Below are 6,000 nucleotides of genomic sequence, written 5' to 3'. Positions count from 1 at the left end.
TGTTGTTATTGTTCGTGGTGATGTATGCCTAAATAACTCAGTTGTCTTCAGCTTCCTGTTGGTGTTTCTCAAGATAAGCAGGGTATAAATAGTCATCAGTATGTGTTAGGTAATATAAATATCTTAGGAATGTATACATACAGATTCCCAGATACATACATATATATATATACATATAATATGTATAAATGTGTAAAAGAGAAGCCTCCATACAGTGGTTTTGTAAGAACAAACACTAGGAAGTAATGTTATTTGTGGCCTATATTGGTGTCTTTTCTCACATCTTTTTTGTCTTGTTTGTAACTGTTGGCATCAATCATTGGTTTTTGGTCATGTACAGTTAGTTGAGAATGATGCTGAGGGATGTAAGAAGAATGCCTATCTCTCTTGATGTATTTTCTTCTGAACTCCGAGGCTACATGGAAGGTAATTAGGGGTTACCATTGAAAATGGGTCATGTGGAAGTGGAGGAGATAGATCTCATACAGGGCAATGCTGTGAGCTGAGCCTGGGTAAGATCTAGATTGCCACTTGACATGTGAGTCAGATTCCTAGATCCAACAGAGAGAGGTCAGGTTAATGTCCTCACTGCTTGCTCAAGGTTTTTGAAAGGGAGTCCTGGTGCATTTGTTGTAGCAGAGCAGTCAGAGAGGAGCATGAAGTCAATTGAAGGGGTATCATGTAAGATAACTGTTGAATTTTATGGAGATGCAGATGCAAGAGAAGTCAGGAAACTGGAAAGTAGCAGGTTGTAATAGACCTTGGGGCAAGAACTTCTAGCTACATGCTGTGATAGAATCATGAGCATGGCATTTGAGGTGTTGTGCTGGGGATAGAGAAAAGATAGGTGATTCTTGGGAACCATTTTTCAGGTACTGTTGTTGCAGTAAGTCTGATCAAGTGTGTCCCATTTTTTTCAAAGAAATTATATTTTTCTCTTTAGGATTTTTCAGCAGCTTCCCATTGGATAGTGACATGTGAATCTTCTATTTACAAGTGTAGAAAGCGAGAGTAGATTTGTGGTGAGAGTTGAGTAGTTTTGAGATGTCACTGAAGAAAAATTACTTGTATAGTTAGAGCTATTTCCTAATCTCAAGGAAGAAAGAAATTGAATAGGAAGCATCTAGTTTGTATTGAGCATTGTTTAGAAAGGGATGTCTTGAGTTTCTTTTTGCATATATATAGTTCATATATAATTTTCATTTTTCAGATGTTTTAATATATATAAATAATATTTATATAGTTTTTAGTCTTTTTTCTGAGTTTTTATTTCTTCACATACCCGGCTTTTGTTTTCTTTTACAGGAGTACACCTGATCAAGACTATTTCAGTTTGTGAACCTAGTAAGATTTATAAACATTTCTTTCATTGTAAGAAATCTAATTTGAGTTTGTGCTTGAGAGGGAAGTTCTAGCATCATTTGGAGCACTCAGAATGAGTGTTATGGTAAGAAGTTTTTATTGTCTTATTTTGTAGTCCATTTTGGCTTCATACTTACAGTCCTCCTGTTTCAGCCTCATTTGTCCTAGGTTATAGATATTACCAACATGCTTGAGTCAGATCAAAAATGTCTACACAGATCACTCCCTGAGGTTAAAAAGCTCCTGCATGTTGCATTATAGTAGGCGAACTGATACAATAAAGCAGTGTATTACAAATAGTGTGGCCAGGTAGCATCATCAGGTAGTCTGTGGTGAATAGGTGCTGGTATTGTTGGAAAAGTCAGGGGACCTATGAGTTGAGAGCAGACATTAGAGTACACAAGAAGACCTCTTGTGACAGAGATGGTGTTTGTGGAAAAACATCATGTCTGATTAGAATGGAATGATTTGAAGTCCTAATCTAAAATGGAAAATGTTTGTTTGGAATTTAATCATACTTTTTGCTATCAACGTATCTCTAGATTTGATGACAATCTTTGTCAACTTCCAGCTATCTTCCCTGGAGTGAAGATCTTGAGGACCTCTGCCCGCCAAGTATGATCTGCAGATTCCAAGTGTTCAACCTAATGTCTCCTGAATGGTCTCTTCTCCTGTAGGCATGTTTCAGGTTCAAGTGATGAGTGAGTAGGAAGAGACACCCCCTTTTCTTGAAGTTCTCAATGTTTCCTACAAGCAAGGTGCTAATTGAGGTTTCTGCAGAGCCTTTTTGAGCAAAGAGAAGAGGGTACACCTTTGGGTTCTGTGGTTTTACCCATTCTCCCTATGCTTCTGATATGAAAAGGATGTGAAGAGTAAGTTTGACATTATTTCACTATTGGTCATTTCCCTAGTTTTCATAGTGAAATCTAGAACAATAAAGCATCTTTCAAAAGTAAGTTGACCCCAGCTGTGCGAGTATAAGTTCCAAAATATTCATCGATCCCAGTTATCTGATGACATTTCTTGTAAAGTACATTCTGAAAATTTTTTCTTCAAAATTTTATTCTTGAAATTTTCAATTGCATCCATATAAGAAAGTATTTGTTTAGAATTTAAGTATTTTATCTGTTTATGAACATGATATTTTGGGGAATTCATCTTTTGATAATCTGCTATGATACTGTAAGAGAATAGCATGTGTGTATATAGTTCTTGTATTTGTCCCTTGTTTACAGGAATAATTGGAGTAAGAGTTCCTCAAGATCCTTCCAAGGTCAGTTTTTATAAATAATTATGAATAAGTAACATGTAAGAGTCATTTTTTTATTTAAAAGTAACTTCCAGCGAGTACTGTTCATAATCCCTTATGACTTCTTTGATTAGCACTTTCATAACATTGACATAATGGTACTAAGAACATCACAGAGAAATAAAACAAGTTGCTGGAGCCTGTGGCTCACCCATGTAATATTAGCTTCTTGCGGGACTGAGACTAAATGTTCAGAAGATACAGTCTCAATTTATCAAAGTCCACCACTAATGGTACCCTTGATTGTTAACATCCTGGCACTTAAAGAGAGTTACTCTTTCAAAGAACCAATAAAAATTAGCGCTAGAGTTGATGCGTCTTTATATGAGATTTCATTGTGTTCCAATGAACTTTTAGAAGAAAAAAGACAATAAAGACCACATTAACACTATCTGTCATCGCTCAGTATGTGTGAGGGTTTACTTAATGATTTCTCAACAAAGTCAAAACCTGTGATGCTCTCCTCTATTGAAAAAATAACACCATCCTTGATATTTTCCCGTATACCTATCCCTAGATTTTTTTGTGATAGCTAATAAATGTAATTCTGATGTAATTAATGCTTAGGAATAGCACAATAGAATGGTCTACATGTTCATTAGTGACTCAAGTTTTGCTACCTCTGTGTTTTTCATGTAAAGTTGAATGCAGTGATTCAGAACCCTCAGCCATGAAGGACCAACTGGAGTTTTAAGAAGTCTTCTAAGAAACTGAGAAAGATGTTCCATGTTTTAAGTTTGTTTACCCCTTCATTCTGCATGGGGCTTGAACCTTGGGTCTTCCCTGTGCTCAGCTCACAATCGCCTTCTGAGCTTGCTCTACTTCTGAGAGATGTCTTCTTTCCCACTCAGTGTTGACTCTAGGAGGATGGGATCTTTCCCAGCACGTGGACTCTTCTCTGAGGTAGTGGGAACAGATAAGATAAGAGTAACACCATGCAAGAGTAACCTGAGTGAGGTAGAGTGTTACTGCTTTTTTATCTTTCATTTTTACATATTTTTCTTGTCTTGACTTTTGTATGTCAGAAACTTAAGTTACACTTAACAGCTAGCTCCTTTAGCAAGGAAATCTGTTTTACGTCTTTTCTTGGTTTCATTTTAAAGATGTCTCACACATGCCAATGGCACAATTGTGAAAAACATCATGGCAGACACCTCAAAAGCCTATGGAGCACGGTAAACAGTAGTTTCAGTAGGATTGGAGGGCATGATCAGTTGACAATCATGTATTCATGTGTTGGCAGTATGCCTTTATTTTATTAGAGCCTGAGAATAAACATACAGGAGTCATCGGGGGATCTGTGGTGTGATTGTCTGTTGTGTTGTTTATGTATTATCTCATTTGTAGATGAGCACAGACCCAGGAGCTTCCCTTGCAAAGGAGTACCTTCCTGACCTCTTGTTTCCTTGGAGTTTCGTGACAGGTATGCCTTCGTAATTAATTTTTTGTGGTGGTGGTGGTGGTGGTGGTGGTGGTCGTGGGTCTTGAACTCTTGGCCTGTGCACTGTCCCTGAGCTTTTCAGCCCAAGGCTAGTGCTCTACCACTTGAGCCACAGCACTTTGTGGTTAATATGTAAGGAGGTTCTAAGGTATAAAACACGTGATACCTGCATTCCCCAGACTCTGGCATGTATTTCTGATGAATTTAAAACCAAATGCTCTTTCCATCCTAGTTTATTTCTGCATCCCTAGATCACTCCTCTAAGAAGTGTGACAGAAGTTGCTTCAGCGTAGAAGAAATCTAGATTGAGAGGTCCACAATCTGAATTTACCCTTTTGGTACTTATTTTAATTCACAAATTTTATCTTCATGTGGGATGTGATTGCCTCTATATGTAGTATTTAGAACTTTTTAAAACTAAATCTCTCTTGTCATAGTGCATTTTCCCATTTTCCTGAAAGCTATTATGCAGGAAAACATATGATTTACTCCAAATACATTAAGTGAACTGAAAAACTAATGTATTTCCATCGCAAAAACGGAATATTCAGATTTTGTATGCTATTTTTGTGGTGGGTTTGCTTGTTTAGATTTTTGTGGCTGTTCCTATGTAGTCAAGGATGTCCTCCATTTTATCATGCTTCCACATAAACTGCTGTCAGGTTGGGACGGACATTTGTACTATTCCTACAGGTTGTGGAAATTCCTTTACATGCCTCCTTTTGTTTTCTACTTCATAAAGCATTTAAAACTCATACTGAGAAAGGACATTTTCATGATGTGTGTGGTACAGTTTTATTGTAGTGCCGAACAAAGCGTCATCCTGTTGGGAGCTCTGTATGTTCAGAGCCTTCACCTGTGAATATGGACTGTTCTTCATAGTTGCCTTGGGTGTCCTTGCCTGCAAGATCATTTCAGAACTGCAGAAACACAGCTGTGCCACACAAATATTGCTCATCCTCATAATCATAAATTCTTAGGAAGCTGAGATCCGGAGAATCACAGGTAGAAGGCAGCCCAGTCCAAAATGTTCATGAGTCTCCATGTCCAATTAACTAATAACATTCTAGACTGGATGTGTTGCTCATGTGGAAAAGCATCAGCAAAGGCTTTGGGAATAGGGGAATGCTAAAGTTTGGCCTGTTTTCTATTTTCAGAGACAGCAGCTTAGTGTTTTGGGTCTAGTCTTGAGCTTTCAATTATTGGAAGTGATGAACATGAGCTACTAAGATGTAGAACCATTGGAAACAGATTTATGGCATTCTCATACTGGATGTTTATCCCATGGAAAGGTATGTTCCAAACAGTTCCTACTATTACTATGTGCTTCTTAAAACCAAATTTGTGCCTTAAAGTGTGAGGTTGTTTCGAGGATTACTTTTAAGTACTGGCAAAACTAATCAGCTCCAAAAAGAAGTCTGGTATTTTATGCCTTTTATTGCTTGCTACCCAGTAGTAGGGCTGTGTCTAAATGATTATTATTTGTAAGTTACCCTGTACAATTTGGAGTTGATATTAAAAAAGAAAAAAAAAAGATGCAATCCCTTTTGAAAGCTGTGAACACATGCTGGCATTTAATTGTATACAATTAATGGTTCCTTCAATATATATTCATCCAATGTGCCTATGGTGAATGAGCCCTGTATGAGAGCTAAGAATTGAAAAACGATGAAGACATAATGTTTTCCCTCACATCCTACTATAATAGAAATAATAAACATACAAAAAACTTCATAATAAAGTATTAGAGATGAGTAGTATAACATGTTGACAGGAAGCATCATGTTATTCTGACATGTCATGCATGGGTGTTACTTGTTTTGGGATTTCAGAAATTTTGATTGGGAAGAAACAGTTATTTTCAGTAAGGGAAGTTGCAGCCCTCAGG

Source organism: Dipodomys merriami, unplaced genomic scaffold, assembly GCF_024711535.1.
Source record: "Dipodomys merriami isolate MVZ:Mamm:240054 unplaced genomic scaffold, mDipMer1.0.p SCAF_1, whole genome shotgun sequence".
Taxonomy (NCBI): domain Eukaryota; kingdom Metazoa; phylum Chordata; class Mammalia; order Rodentia; family Heteromyidae; genus Dipodomys; species Dipodomys merriami.
Note: the sequence above shows the minus strand (reverse complement) of the source record.